Genomic DNA, 15,928 nt, shown 5'->3' with positions numbered 1-15,928 from the left:
AGGCCAATCAGAAGAGGCCAACACTGCATGATACCTGCATGGTTGAGGTGGTGTGACTTGTTGCTACCCACATGATCTCTGTTTGTGTCATTTTGGGATTGCCCAAGCTAATGCAATGTACCAATAGTGGTAATTTCCACAGAAGTGATTTGAAACATCTGTTCTAGTGAAGTGCACAGAGACTGTGCCACTTCAAAATATGGTGTGCCCAAGCACTTGTGGCTAAGCTAGCATCATGTACTGTCTGCATGATCTTGGGCAAGCCTTGCATTACAAGAGAAGCTTTACTTTCAGCAGCTTCAGAAATATTTAATTAATTATTTTGTGCCAACGTTCTACAGGCCTTTAAAGAAGATATTTTGGTATCAAATTATAAAGGCAGCTTCCACACCAATATCCACAAATTTCTTAATACAGATTTACACAACATCTGAAGTCACTTAGGACCATTGTTAAAACAACTTCATAATTTCACTTAAAACAAAGCTGCACATTTGCAAAATAACCTGATTGCCTTTTGTCTTACTTGGCTGAATACATCAGGTGTGTACTAATGATGGAGCAGATTTCATCTATCTGCTCCATCACTAACATGGCAGGATGCGAGCGTGGACAAGACACAGATTTACTAGATCTTCAAATGAGCAACCAGTTCTGTGAAGCTCATTTTAATGACTGGGAGATAAACATTAAGGGCTTGATTCACAAAGGGCGGCCGCACTAGTGGGAGAAGGCTTGCAGTTGCAGGGGAGTCTTCGCACTTGGGGGATAGCCTCCACAATGAGAATTCTCATAGCGGAGATTCTGCCCCAAGTGTGGAGACTACCACCCGACTGTGGGGCCTCTACCATGAGTGCGAAGGCCCTTTGTGAATCCAGCCCACAGTGTTTTAAGTTTCATCCTACACTCAGGTCACTGCCTTACAAAAGGTCAAAAAGTAAAAATTCTAAAAGAACACTTGTACTCTAAAAGGGGCGATTCTTTTTTTATTATTGTCTCCTGTTTATGCAACTTATTCCGATGCCAGGACTGGCTTTAGGGATGGTGGAGCGAGAGACAATCTTTTTTAGTCCCTCCTTCTCCACAGATTTCCTCATTATCACCATCCAACATTGCCCTTCATCTCCCCATAGCCCCCGTTGCAAATGCATTTAATTTGTTTTATAGCGCTATTCCTACCAGTACAGGGTGTCAGAGCACTTTACATCACACATAAACTGTGCAGAGACAATAAATTATATGTGTGTAAACAAGTCTATAGGAAATGTTACATAGGTCAATGAGGATTACATGATGTATGAATCACATGTCATCCATACTAGTGGGCAGTATACTTTAGAAGTGGTTGGAATGAAGAAACACAAACTTAGGGGGTCATTAGGATGGCGGGCGGACTTTGTCCACCCGCCATCCTATCGGGAAACGGGACCGCCCATGGGGGCAATTAGGATGCGCCTGCCACAGTGGCGGGTGCAGCCTGCATTCCTGTCATTGTGGCAGGCGGTGCACTTAGCACCGCCCGCAACAATGCCAGGAAGGCATTTCGTGCACTTCTATGCACTACATGGCAGGCGCTGCGCGTTGCCTGCCATGTTGTGCATGGAACTGCAGGGGGTACCATAGGTACCCCCCATGTGCACCCCCACCCTCCCAGAGTCCCTGGGGGCCCGCAACAGGCCCCAGCAGTCTATTCCTGCGTGCCTTTCCACGGCGGCAATGCCGCCACGGAAAGGCATGTTACCGCACCCATGGTAATATGGCTTGCGGTGTCTAACAGACACCACCACCATATTAAACTCTTTTCCGCTCGGTTAACGAGTTGATCGGGCGGAAAAGTGGCAGACGGTGTTTCTGTCCGCCGTGGTCCCCCCGCCATAGTAATATGGCGGGGGAAATGGGTGGCGGCGGGGTTGGATCACTGGCGGATCGCCACAGCCATGCGGACGGTGGCGATCCACCCGTGATCCTAATGGGCCCCTTAGTATTTAAAGCATACCAAAGTGTTTGGGATGGCTTTACCAACAGGAATATATTTACATACAAATCATTCCCTTTTTAAGCAACATTGCGATAATGAAAGACTGAGGAAAAACACAACTTTCTAACTAATACATGCAGTTTGCATGCAGCTCTTTCATGAAAGTTTACAGTGCCTATATTAGGATTGTAACTTATGAACAAACAAACGGATATCTGTGACAAAAACAGAAACCCACTTAGCCATCTACATAAATACAGTTCTGTGATCTGCATTGTACACGTTCATTGCAGAAGGCTCATTTACCCTCTGTGCTACTTTATGACGAGTCAAACCTGCCACTAGACAAAACTCATATCTCTCTCCAACAGGATAATACAATCTAATCACCAGTGTTATCTTGACAATTTTATTGTTGCTTAAAACCTGCTGGAACAAACAAGGAACTCTGAAGCAGTAGCTTTTGAGCTACATTATTTCCTAACACAGTACCACCCTGAACTGAGCACCCGATGCGCATCTCCCTAAAGCTGGCCATATCAATGCCCATCTGTTGGTCACCCAAAATGCAGTACTTCACAGAAAAAACTAAAGACACGCTCAAGTTTTACACTTGAAATGCTCGTTCCCAGCATCAAGTAAGAATTCAGTATTCATTGTCTAACGGCGGATAGCTGGCAGCCACTTCAAAGTGCTTGTTGGCAGAACAATACATTCATGACACTCATACATCATAATTTCTAAAAAAGGCGAGTACATATACATGGCAGGTGCACATGCGGCATGGGCTGGAAAAATGTAAATAATGCACATCTGGAGAGCGTCTGTCTCCCCCACCTGCCTGGTCCACTTGCTTTCCCACAAGCAAGCACAGCTCTCTCAGAACACAAAGTAGAATTCCATTGGTAGATAAAATCGATAGCATACGGAAACATGCCAGACATGTCGAGGCCTAGAGAGACTCCACTTCAACTGCTCAGCACTGGGTCCTGAATGCAGCTAATCAGGGCACATTGGGGCCCTTGTTTATGAAGGGCTTACATCGCCATTGCGTCACTGTTTTGTAACGCTGCAGCGGCGTAATCAGTGCGCCATACTGCGCCCTATTTACATAGTTATTTACAACAAGGGGTGGTGATGGACAGAGTCTCTGAATTAAGCAGAGTACTCTCACCCAGTCAATAGATCAGGGCTAGATCCAACACCGTTTTTTAGCTCATTGCACCATCCCAGTTTCAGAACCTGGCTGTATGCAAATTAGTCTGTCCCTGGCCCAGTGCATCATGGGAACAGGGCAGACCAGACTAGACTACAAAAGCCAATTCTTACACTGGGAAGGAAACAAGCTTCCGGGGACCGGTTTCTGGCATTTCAGCCGTCTTCGGCCCGGCTTGCTTGAATCCTGATGGTGCAATGAGCAAGGGACTCACATCTGAGTATACCCTTCCACGCTTAGGGTGGACAAAATTATTTACAACAAGGGGTGGTGATGGACAGAGTCTCTGAATTAAGCAGAATACTCTCACCCAGTCAAGAGATCAGGGCTAGATCCAACACCGTAAGAGTGGTCTGCTTAATTCAGACACTCTGTTCATCACCACCCCCTTTTCTGAATCTATTTACATAGTGACACATCTATACTGATGCACCACTTTGTAAATACCTGCACTACAATATTCCTGTGTCAGGTATAATGTATGCAAGATGGGCATTCCCACGTAAAAAAGCCTCATAGAAGTAGCGCAGTGAAATCTATGAGATTTTGCTGCACGCCTTCTGCGTCTTGACTGCGTCAAATCCTTACGCCTGCTTCAAGCAAGTGTAAGGAGTAATGCAGTGCCTTTTGACATGGAGTTGTGTCTGTTTGCCGACACACTTCAGCAATGCGTCATTACTGTGCCACCAGGTATGCCAGGATTCCTGCTGTACCTGGTCCAGTGTTGCGACATGGGGAGCCGTAGTGTAAATACGGTACATCGATGGTGTGCCAAGGAGGGCACAATGAAAAGTGTTGCATCGCTGTTTTTACCCAGCAATCTGCCACTTTTCATAAATGAGGCCCTGGAGAGAGTGACAGGCAGGGTCCTGCCTGTGATTCCACACACTCCCTCCTCCTGGGTCCAGTAATCTAAATAAATAAACACATGATCACAAGCAGCAGAACCGACTATGCTGCCTCATAACCAACATAGTAAATATTTGGGGGCTGCCATCCCACAGTCCACACCTGAATCTATGCCCCTGCGTGCACGGGTCTCTTAAGACGCTTCTCCCTCAGTCCTCACAGGTATCTTTTTTCATTGTCGTCGACCTCAAATTGCTATCAGTGTTTGCTTGTACTAATTTAACCTAACAGGGATAAATATCTTTACTCTAAATTAAGTGGAATTGGTGGTTTACATCCTTCTTCACGAAACAATATTTCTTTTATAAAAAGAGAGGTGTCTGGCTCTATCAGTGAGCAAGCAAGCTGCCTGGTCGAAACTTCCAACAGGCTTTGACAAAATGCTAGACATAAAAGCATTGTTGCCAAAAAGGCTTTCAGAAACATTAGCAGCCACTGAGAATGGCAGCTCTGTATTCTAATATATGAACTGCGGAAATTTGAAGGTTTCATCTACGAAAATAATAAATAATTTAGCATATTAATTTTCTTTAAGAGTTCTAATCAATTTATCAGAATTACTGTCATCAGCATAAAATCTTCCTAATGTACTAGCCACCAGGGATTATGAACACGTTGTTCCTCTCATTTCTCATCACGCTTTCTCAAAGTCTTTGAACCTTATTTAGAGTATTAATTAATGAGAGATTTATCTACAAACGTTTTCAAACCATACTTCAGATTTTATAGCTTCAAGTGTCGATCTAGTTAACATCTTAACTCAAAGCCAGATATAGAATTCCAAAGCAGAATATTCTAAGGGCATCTTCCCACTGGGCATTTAAATGCAGTAAAAGGCCACACAACCTGCACATATATGTGTATTGCCATTGGTTTGTGGATACTTAGAGCACTTCAGATGGCTAATGGGGCAAAGAGAATAGTGACATACTGCAAGATGATGGGCCAAATGCAGAATGTGAAGAAGGGCACCTGTGTCTCCCATTTGTCAAAGATATTCATTGGCCTTGGACTGAATGGGGACCCTAAGTGGTTGGGAGCACCTCTACACTACAGTGTCTGCAGGGGCCTGCATTACTCCCTTAACCCCTTGGGCATGACCGCGATTCTGCGCCTGTGCGGCCGTTTTAATGAGTGGGCGGGTTCATTGCGGCCCCCAGCCGTCATCAGCACACGCCCACCGTGATGCATGACGGATGGGGGCCGTCATCAGCATGGAAGGGGTTAAAAAGACTGCATTCTGATGGGAAAAACTAGACATCATGCTGATTGCAACTAGAAGAATGCATGTTGTTGTGTTTACTGGAACACAGGTACAGAAGAAGCATCCTGTGTGGAAATCTTGACGGAATGAAGGTGGGTGTGGTAAACAAAGTTCCCTCTAATTTTTTTCCTCTGTGTGCGGCAGTGCAAGATCTCTGTGTGCTGCAGTCAAGGCTGTGTGCACCAAGGCACTGAACATGCATGGGCACAAGGCACTCACAAATATAAATCTGTGGCAATAACCACCCCAAACTCTTGTTCACAACAAGAGTGAAAATAGGTGTTGTTTTAGAGTCTTGAGACAGTTTTGCTATATAGATAAAAACCCTCATGAATTGTTTACTCTTCTGTCACCTACACCCAGGTTTAACAAAGGACGGTATTCAGAAGGTTTAAGCATTATAAGATATTACTGAACAGGAGGGTAGATGGAAGCAGTCAGAAGAATGAGGCAGCAATTATTAAGCTGGAACTGGGATCCAGGCTTGATCCGGTGAAAAATGCTGAATTTTATCCACTGTAATTTTCTGACACCAAGACACATTAAGCACTGCACACAGGCTGTCTGCTTTCCATTCCAAGCAGAAATCTGCAAGCAGCAAAGGTGCTTTCTATATTTACAATTCCAGCTAGGCCCAAAACAAAAGCATCTTTTAATGGACCAGCAGCCCTCCTTTTCTTAAAGAATGATACTGACTGGGAGCCACCTGGAACCTAATACCCAGATGCCAATGCAATGGATTGGAAACACAGGAACAAAGCTGATTACTTTACAAGTCGGGTACATATGAGGTCGGTTTCTGTCTTGTTTCACCACTTATATATAAGCTAAAAGCACATACTATTGAAAGGTAGGCATCATAATGTAAGAATGCATTTCTGGGAGGCACAAAAAGTCATGATTTTGAATGTAACACAGTACTTGGGGCTGTCTGTAGTCATAAGTTTTCATTACTATGGAAAAAATACCCCTTTTTAACAGCCTTATATGAAAAATTGAGAGAGAAAACAGTAATGTTCTAAACCCATGTCTTGCAGTTTGCATGTAGCTTGTTAATGCTGGTTCACAGCTCACTGTGCTATATTAGAAGGATTGCAATTCATTAACTGCAAGTAATATAGAGATCTGTGTCAAAAGCAAAAATCCACTTACCCATTTACATTAGTTCAAAATCTGTATGTTACACAACATGCTTTGCAGGAGAAACACTAACCCTCCATGCAACATTAGGAGTCAAAACTGTAACTAGACAAAACTCAGATCTCTCCAGCAACTGTTTACCCCCCAAAGTTAGATTACCATTATTATTCTGCCCTGTGATTTGTTGGGCACACAAATATCTCTGCAGAAGGTGCCTTAACCCCACAAGGTTTTTTTAAATTACATCTTTTGTGACAAATTAAACTCTACAGATGTACTGTCACATTTGCATTTGTAGCAAATTTCTTTGCAGCAGAGATTTTAAAAAGTAAATGTATAAATTAATAGCCAGACTCTGATTTTCATGACTCTCTTCCTTTTGATTACACCCACTTTCTGTTGTCACGCCTTAACAGCCAATTTATGTTTTACTGGCGTAAACTGTTTCAAATTCCACCACCGAATGTCACACATCAATGATGTATTTGTAGTGGTTTCATGGTGAATTTGCATAAAGTGCACGATGCTCTAAGATCAGCACCTACAGGATAACAGCCAAAGAGAGACATTCATTACCTTAACTCTCCAAGGTCTAACAGCACCATATGTTAATTGAATGACTAGGAATGGGTCACACCCCTCTGTCTGTTTCTGCCCAGCTTCCAATTTCCATGTATGTTTTTTTTTTTAAAGACTGCTATCACATCAGCAGCTGTTGTGATCTGTGCTGCAACTATGTGTTTTTTTCATGCACTGAACCCAGAAAATCCAATATAAAGCAGAAGAAACAGCTGGGAAAAGAGGTGGGCGAGCCAAGAAATTAACAGAGAGAGCCGAGCCAAGAGTTGGCTCTGGCTCTAAGAAGAGCACATAAACATGTTTGGAATGTAAATCATTCAACAAACATCATGTTAAAATATGATATGCTTGCCATCAAAATTTAAGAGTGTCAATTTCTTTAACATGCAGAAGCATTTCCCTTTTGCCCATCAAATTATTTGGTATTTATTAAAAATGAGCGCGTTTAAACATGAGCGGAAAGCAGTTGATCACATAATGGGAGCAGCTACCCATACTGGGACTGAAATGCAGACCAGCTCCACTACAATAAATAAATGCCATACACAATACATACATTCTTGTGTTGTGCCCTCAATTGCTGTTGCTGCTATTGAATCATTTTACTTTACTGGTATTTAGCACAAACCCACCCTAAGGGCATTTTTGCGCATTCAATAAGCACCTGTTACACCACACAAAGACATATTCATTGTCAAAAGTGATTTGTCTAGAGTGACAGGTTATTGATAATGCACAGCTTGGCAACATTTTTAAAAAAACTTTTTATGAGGGTTAGTGCTTCATTGTTTGGGTTAGCTGTTCTGGATGCCCTCAAATGACAGCATGATCAAAACACCTTACCCAGAGCCATCAGATTAAATACAGACTCGCTGGACCTGGTACAGCAATGCAGAGGACTTGAGTTAGGACACAGTCTCATACTTCAAGTAGCTCAATTACTGCATATAAATACATAGCTGACTATGAAGTCCTTTCAGAAACGTTCGTGGGGAACCGAACACAAAATAACAAAATTAATGCAGGCTGGGCTTCAAATCCGAATCCTTGCTTCCAAGGGCAGCAGCTCTAGCCATAATACCAAACACTCTATACAAATTTTTTGTGGGCTCCTGATAATAGCGGAGAAGTGGCAGGGGTAGCAGCTTCAAGCTCTGTGATGTTCGGCATATCCAATGTGCCCATGGCAGAACATCTGCTCTTCCGACCAACCTTGCAAAAGTGCTGTGGACTTTGCCAAGAAAGTAACCGTTGTGATTCTTTTGGGGAGCTCATGTGTTATATCCAAATATATAGCTGATGAATTTCCTCTTGGTGATGTTCGCACTTTAAGAGTGTGTGTGTGTGTGTGTGTGCTGGAGGAAGGTTGTGACTATGCACATGCAAGAGCGAATGTTAGAGGGAATAATGGTGGTGAATGAAGTGAACTCCCTGGCTCAGATTTATTATAGGTTTGTGTAGGAAAGTAAGATTAGCTTCTTATGGTTACCCCCACTTTTTGTTTGCTGTTGCACTGTTTTGACTAGTCTGACTAGGATCCTGCTAATCAGGACCCCAGTCTAGCTACTTTCCCCTTTAAATTATTAGGCATGTACTTTGGTACACTCCAGATTGGATTTGGTGGTACCTTTATAAGTCCCTAGTAAATGGTACCCATGTACCCACGGCATAGGTACCTCCAGAGGCCTCTCATGGGCTGAAGCATGTATTCTGCCACCCATGAGAGGCCATACAAAATGGAACTACAGGTCTACCACTGCAGCCTGTTTAAGCTGGTGCTTACACCACTCACTTTAGATATACGTTCAATATATAGGTCACAACACTAAAAACTTATGTCAACCCTATAGCAGGCCTTATCAATCCTGAAGGCAGGGTGCTGGGTTTTATGTGAGAGGGTGCCCCTGCATCAGCAGAGCCCTTCTGCAGCCTTCGGAGACCATTCTCCCGGGTTGTCTGTGACTCAGCCAGACATACAGGTAGAGGTGCATTATAACCTCGCGGTAAATGTTATCTCGACAACGGCTGCATAGAAACATATCGTGTTTGATATCGAACACCTTGGAATCATACCTCTACACCGATAACCTGTGTGGGAGGTATGAGTCTACCCTTCAGAAGCGAGCATCTTGAAATGACTGGTCTATACGGTGCCAGCCTTCTCGACCCGGACAGCACAAAATGGATGCTGCCGACCAGAGACACACTTCTGCCCTCCTGCTCCTGAGCCCAGCTTGAGCAGAGGAAGGCAGCACAATACACATCCTGTCACAGGGAGGTGTGACCACCTCTCAGACAGGATTTAGTGTACTGGGGCTGGGTGGGTGCACCCTGAGAGTGCCTGAAAGTCTGCACCTGGGGCACATTTGGTGTCCCTGTGCATAGTCAAGCTCAAACCAGTTTTGGGAGCCATTGGCTCCTGCTCTGGCATGAAACTGGACAAAGGACATGGGAGTAACCCCCCTCTATGCTGCCGCTCCCCTAGGAGGATCCCCAGATTCTGTCCAACCATGTCCTGTGGGTGAAAAAGGGCTTACCTGACTGTAGCTCTTTAGATTTTTATGTGGACAAGGTTCTACAAGAAGAAACCACGACCTTTGACCATCTGGATACTCTGGACTTCACTTAACTTCGACTGGGCGCGGCTTTGTTCCCCTCTCCGTCCAAAGTTTTATCTGTGCCCCTGCTCCATACAGGCTCCATGCAGGACCTGTGGTACACTAAGGACAACTGAAGAATCATCCTTGGGGTGAAAGAGTCACTACCCTGCAATCACAGGCACCTCAATGCAACTGACTAGTCTGCTGCTCCTGAGCTACAGCGGACTCTGAAGATTCCAGCAACACATGAGGTGGGTTACAAAGGTCCCTGAGGTTGGTCTGCCCTCTCAGAAAGATTGAGGCCAGTATCCCTTGTGGGGACTGCATAACCTGAGCCCATATACACCACGTCTATTTACAGTTGCATAGGCTTGTTGGCAATGTCCGATCTTGTGCATTAGACTCTGTGTAGTCCTAACCCTGAGCAGTATTTACACCAAAGATCTCTGGCCTCTTCACACCCAGTGCTCCGTGGGCGGGTACTTTGCAATCTTGCCCAAGGACCCCTTGCAACTCCTGGTCATTCGGCCTGGGGTTTCCCCTGAGGGTCATCTTGATTTTTGTTGGGCTTTTCTGGTTGCTCAAGATGTGCCCTGACGTCCCATTGCTTGGTGAGTCCCCTGGACCTTGCTGGTCCACACCATAGCCTGCTTGACCTTCTTGCGTCAGTTGCTTTTGCCAAGGCTTCCTGGTGCGCCAGACAGATACTGACCCCTCAGCACTCGACATCCTTTGTGGTACAGCTCACATATGGCTCCTGGTTGTTGTTGACGTCTCCTGGTCCCCTTGGCTGCAGAGCCAAGCATCTCTTTTTCGCACCTAAAGCACCCAACATCAGTGGACATTCATCTACCAAGCCCCTGGTCACTCTGAAGTGACCCAGGCTCTGTCCGTTCTGCTTTCAGGTTTCTTCCATCCAGAAACCAGGCTTGGATTCCACCAGACCCATTTCACCTTCACGGCAGCAGCACTTCTTCGAAGCCTTCCATAGAGAGTGACAGCGGTTTCCAATGTCACTTCAGCCCTAAGCACCTGGCTCCTCTGGGATAGGTAACTCTGGTACTACAGTATCCACGGGTGGGGTGGCTCTCCAACCTCTTATGTTCTGAAGGGTTTACTCGAAGTGCTCCTTGAAGAGTCCTTAAACGTTAAAATTGCAACCGCAACTTCCCCATAGAATTGTACGGAGCCCGCATTTGTGTTAACACACTGCACCTGTCCTCCATGGGGTCCTATCTACTCACCTTGGGTGGTTCTTTGGGGTCCCAATGATTCTATGTGCTCCAGAACTTGTCTTGACCCGAGTTGTGGTTGTTATACCACTATTTTAGTACATGGTTTGGTCTCCCCCTGGAGCTCACTGTGTATTGTGCTACTTACAACTGTTCTATTGATCTTGAATTGTGTGCTTTGTGTTCTATCCTCAGGTAGAGGACACTAGAGAGTGTTATATTAATAAATACATATTTTTGTATAACTACTGTGTAGTTCTCCTTTCATTTAATTAATTCAGGAGGTGATATTCTGGTAAAACAAGCTGCTTTACATTCCTTCAGGATTAAGCCTGAAGGCTGCTCTCCACAGCTACCACTAGGATAGATTTCTAAAGGTTAACTTTGACCTCATACATCATAAGGGTTGTTTGGACTGGTGCACGGTGCCCACTTTAATTAGTGGGCAGCATATACTAGGCCAACCTCTCACAGTTTGCGTTGCCCTTGCTTCCGGCACGGTGATGCAAGGACAACACAATCCTTAAGTCAGATTTTCCAAACCACACAAGGCCACCTTGCATGGCCATGCGTAGCTTAGGAAATCTAGAGTTACACAAGGCTGCAGAAATCTCTGCATTGCGTTACTGAGTCGGGAAGGTATTACATTGGTGGAGCATGTGTGTTTCCATGTATTTTAGCGTATTCACAGAATAATCAAGACAGTCAAACCTGGAAATGTGTCACAATGCTACACCTTCCCCATTGAGATGCAACAAGGACAAATATCTTTTTTTCTTTTTCCTCTTTCTATGTGTGCTGAAAGTGTCCCTCCCTCCACAAAAGCAAACCTTTCCTGCAAAGCAAGCACCCTTGCAGCATGACGCAAGTATGTCTGCTTTGAAGCTAGGCTGTACTGAGTGATTCAGCACAGAGAGCGCAGGAAAACGCCATATGTAAGCTAATATGTTGAATTCCTCCTTTCCCCATTTAACTCAGCGTACTGTGGCAAATAATGCTAAATCTGGCTCACTGTGTTTTAGCTGTGAATTTGCCGCACAGCTATTTAATTTACAATTGTAAGGTATAGCTGTACCATAACTGCCAATAGTCTGTCCAAAAGTTGTAGTAACAAAGCTGTGAAGCTCAATGTTTGGTCATTTCAGCGCTGTTCTGCGAGGGGTGAGCTCCGATCCGAAGGCTTGAACACGAGTTTGTACGCCGATGGAGCGATGTCGTGTGGCAGTGAAGAACGGATCCTACTCGGCAGGACTTCTCCCCCTTCGCCTCTGCCTGACTCTAATATGGCGGCCGGGTTTACTTTACTTAAATGGCAGCGATCACCGCTACTCCCGTTTTGTGTGCTAAGACTGACTGCTTTTTCCAGGTTGGAGGACCCACCGCTTGAGACAATTGACATCCTGCTGTCTCCATACTCTCCCCTACTAAGAACTCCTGCGTGCATTGCTGAGCCAACACCCGTCCCGCGAGCAGAGGAGCGGGACCCTCTATGATGTTTTCATTCCTCCCTTGCCCTGGAAAGCTGGGACCTAGCTACTTCTGTATGATGCCCGGCGGAGCTACCCCACGAGCTATAGGGGAGATTGACTTTTGGCTCCCTATTTTGACTATCACCTACCCAGCCGGACTTCGGGCAAACGCTTCTGCGTCTCTACTAACCTTATCTTCTCCCTCTCCCTTCCCCCTACCCTCCCCCCTCTCCGCCCCTACCCTTTTCAGCTTCTGTCCTCTACCCTCACCTGCCCTTGCCCTTTGTCCCCACCCTGTTTTTTCTGCGAACCTCTTCCCCCGCCACTTGAGACTAAACTATTTTGTCTGATGCCCGATGGAGCTACTTGGTTTAGCTATAGGGGAGATGGGCCGTGGATTCCCTCCGTGGTCGTCACCTACCCAGTCGGTCCTTAGATAGACTTCCTTTCATCTCTATGGTTGTCTCTTCCCTTATCCTCACTTTCTCACCTCCCCTACCCCCACTACTTTTTCTCTCCTTTCTCTCCTCTCCTAATGTATTGCTGATTGTTTGATATTATGTTTACTGGCTGATCTTTTTCTGGTATATTGTTGAACCACATTGTTGCACCTCCTTTCGTCTCTCCTGTCGGCTCCTCCCGCATCCTCCCTCTATCTATGTCTCTCCTTCTCTCCTCTCTCTATGTACTGAGACTGAACTATTTTGTCTGATGCCCAATGGAGCTACTTGGTTTAGCTATAGGGGAGATGGGCCGTGGATTCCCTCCGTGGTCGTCACCTACCCAGTCGGTCCTTAGACAGACTTCCTTTCGTCTCTTTGGTTGTGTCTTCCCTTATCCTCACTTTCTCACCTCTCCTACCCCCCACTACTTTCTCTCTCCTTTCTCTCTTATCCTAATGTATTGCTGATTGTTTGATATTATCTTTACTTGTTGATCTTTTTCTGGTATATTGTTGAACCACATTGTTGCCCCTCCTTTCTTCTCGCCTGTCGGCTCCTCCCGCATCCTCCCTCTATCTATGTCTCTCCTTCTCTCCTCTCTCAATTTATTTGAGACTGAACTATTTTGTCTGATGCCCGATGGAGCTACTTGGTTTAGCTATAGGGGAAATGGGCCGTGGATTCCCTCCTTGGTCGTCACCTACCCAGTCGGTCTTTTGACAGACTTCTTTTCGTCTCTCCTTATTGTCTCTTTCCTTATCCTCCCTTTCTCACCTCACCTGCCCCCTCCACTACTTTTCTCTCTCCTTTCTCTTCTCTCCTCTCCTAATTGTATTGCTTATGTTTTGAATGTTTTGTGTAATTGTTGAACTTTTTCTGTTACATTGTTGATTCTCATGTAAAGCGCTCTGATACCTCCGGGTCTAGCCAGCGCTATATAAAACTCTTTAAATAAATAAATAAATTGTCTGTTGTACAAGAACAGTGTGTGTTTCAGATTTATTAGGCAATATTATTGCTCCACCCGTAACAAAAATCTAAGCAACATTTAAGGTGTGACATCTGACTTGCCTCTTAGTTGAATAATAGCATTGCTATCAGGACAGAGACAGTAAGGACCTACTTTATGAAGAATTGGCATAGGGCCGCTCTGCAAGTCTACGTGCAGCGCTGCTCTACACCAAAAATATATTGCATTCCTGTCCTTTCCCCTTGTGCTGGTGCAAAATTTGTTGCCGTTGCAGGTAGGATTGTTTGTGTGCAGAAAGTGGCACCTTCCTACACAAAAACAATCCAGAGAGGCAATTTCCTCTTTCTATGTGGGCTGCAAAATGCAGCACACATGGAAAGAGGAAAAGATGGGGAGAAATACAAATATTTCTCCTTGTTAAGCCTGCTCTGGGAAGGTGCAAGGGTTTTGGTGCTGCTCCAGGCTTTCGTGATTAAGTAGATCTGGGGCAGCATCAAACTTCTTGGGTGTTGTACGGGAAAACCCATTCAGCTGTGTTACATTGCTGTCTTGCCTCATGGAAGCCTGTATTTACAATACAACACACCATGACGCAAGGATGAAGCATCCACAATGCAGCACGTTGCAAAGTTGTTTAATCAAGGTTGACTTGCGTCACATAAGTCGAAGTTGTATGATACACATCAACTTTATGCCATGCAAGAGCACAAAGCGTTGTGGTGTTGTTAAAAAATGCATTGCTTTCATTTTTGCAAAGATGGAAGAAAATACAGCCAGGAGTAGCCCAGAAGATAAGGAGGTGCTTTCATGCAAGTGACTCACAAAAGAAAAGTCAACTTCACAGAAAAGAAAATTACATTTTCACAAGTGGTCACTATATATTAAAAATATTTTTTTGTCAGCTCAAAATTGGAATTAAAAAAAAGAACAATGCATTATGGCAATCAATAGTGGACCAAGTACATGCAGTTGCACCAATCAAAGGGAGTGTGGTTGAATGTAAGTAAAGGTAGCATGATTTCAAGCACTGGACGAAAGAAACATTGTCTGAGACACTGAAGGCTGTGGTGACCACAGGAGGAGGACCTGAAGCCCAGTAGAAGTTGAACCCCATAGAGGAGCAGGTGGCATTACTTATTTTAAACCAGATGGTGCCTGAATCAAGAGAATAAACAGCGTTGAGCTGGATATATTGCTATCTGCTCGGGGTACATATTATAACATTTTTGTCTAAAAAAATATGATTTTAAAATGTATAAGGGCAGTTTCTCTGTCCATAATGCTTCTGGTATTATTATACTATTATATTATTAGAACACTATTTTTGCTATGTTTAGATATTTTGTATTCTGTAACATATCTTTTAAATCCGTAATTGTATTTTAGGACTGTGTAGCCTTTCTGTTTTTGCCTTACCACAATAGTGTACACAACATATGTTTCTGCTGGAGCATTTGTACATGTCTACTGACAATGCACAGACCCCTATGTCACTGTCCAAGGTTGCATTTAGATTGAAATAATTTATCTTGATCATATGCTGCTTTGTTCACATGTTTGTATCTTTGATTCTAGTAGCTCTTACAATTTGTCTAAAGCGATATGTTAAACATGTATTTGCTAATTATTTTCAATAAATATGTTGACAATAGACTTTCATGTGCCTCAGTATTTGTTGTAGTTAATTTTTAAAACATGTGGCTAATGTTCTGGGTGTATCCATGTTACGTGCAAGAAGCAACAATGAATCATGTACTTTTTAAAATTGTTTAACAAAGCCTTAACCATTTTCGTGTGTATTTATATTGTTATGTTCATTATGTTTATATTATATTTTTACCTTTGTCTTTCTACCTTTTCCATACTTTCAGCCCTATAAAAATTTTCATTTGCATTAATTCCTTTTTTTAACTAAAGTTTTCTTTTTTAAAGTATATTCCACTTACTAAAAATGTAATTAATTTACACTGTACTGAATGCTCTCTTGCATCACTGTTTATTAATGATGTGAACTATCAGAAAAGCATTGTATCTGTTGTGAGGAGCTGTGATAGTCCTGGCCCTTGGTGTTGTTTCCGTTATCTTTTGAGGTGGCAATTTAGATGTTTTAACATCAGGCTCTAAGGCC

Source organism: Lissotriton helveticus, chromosome 2_1, assembly GCF_964261635.1.
Source record: "Lissotriton helveticus chromosome 2_1, aLisHel1.1, whole genome shotgun sequence".
NCBI classification, from domain to species: domain Eukaryota; kingdom Metazoa; phylum Chordata; class Amphibia; order Caudata; family Salamandridae; genus Lissotriton; species Lissotriton helveticus.
The sequence above is the reverse complement of the archived record's forward strand: the minus strand, read 5'-3'. Positions refer to the sequence as shown.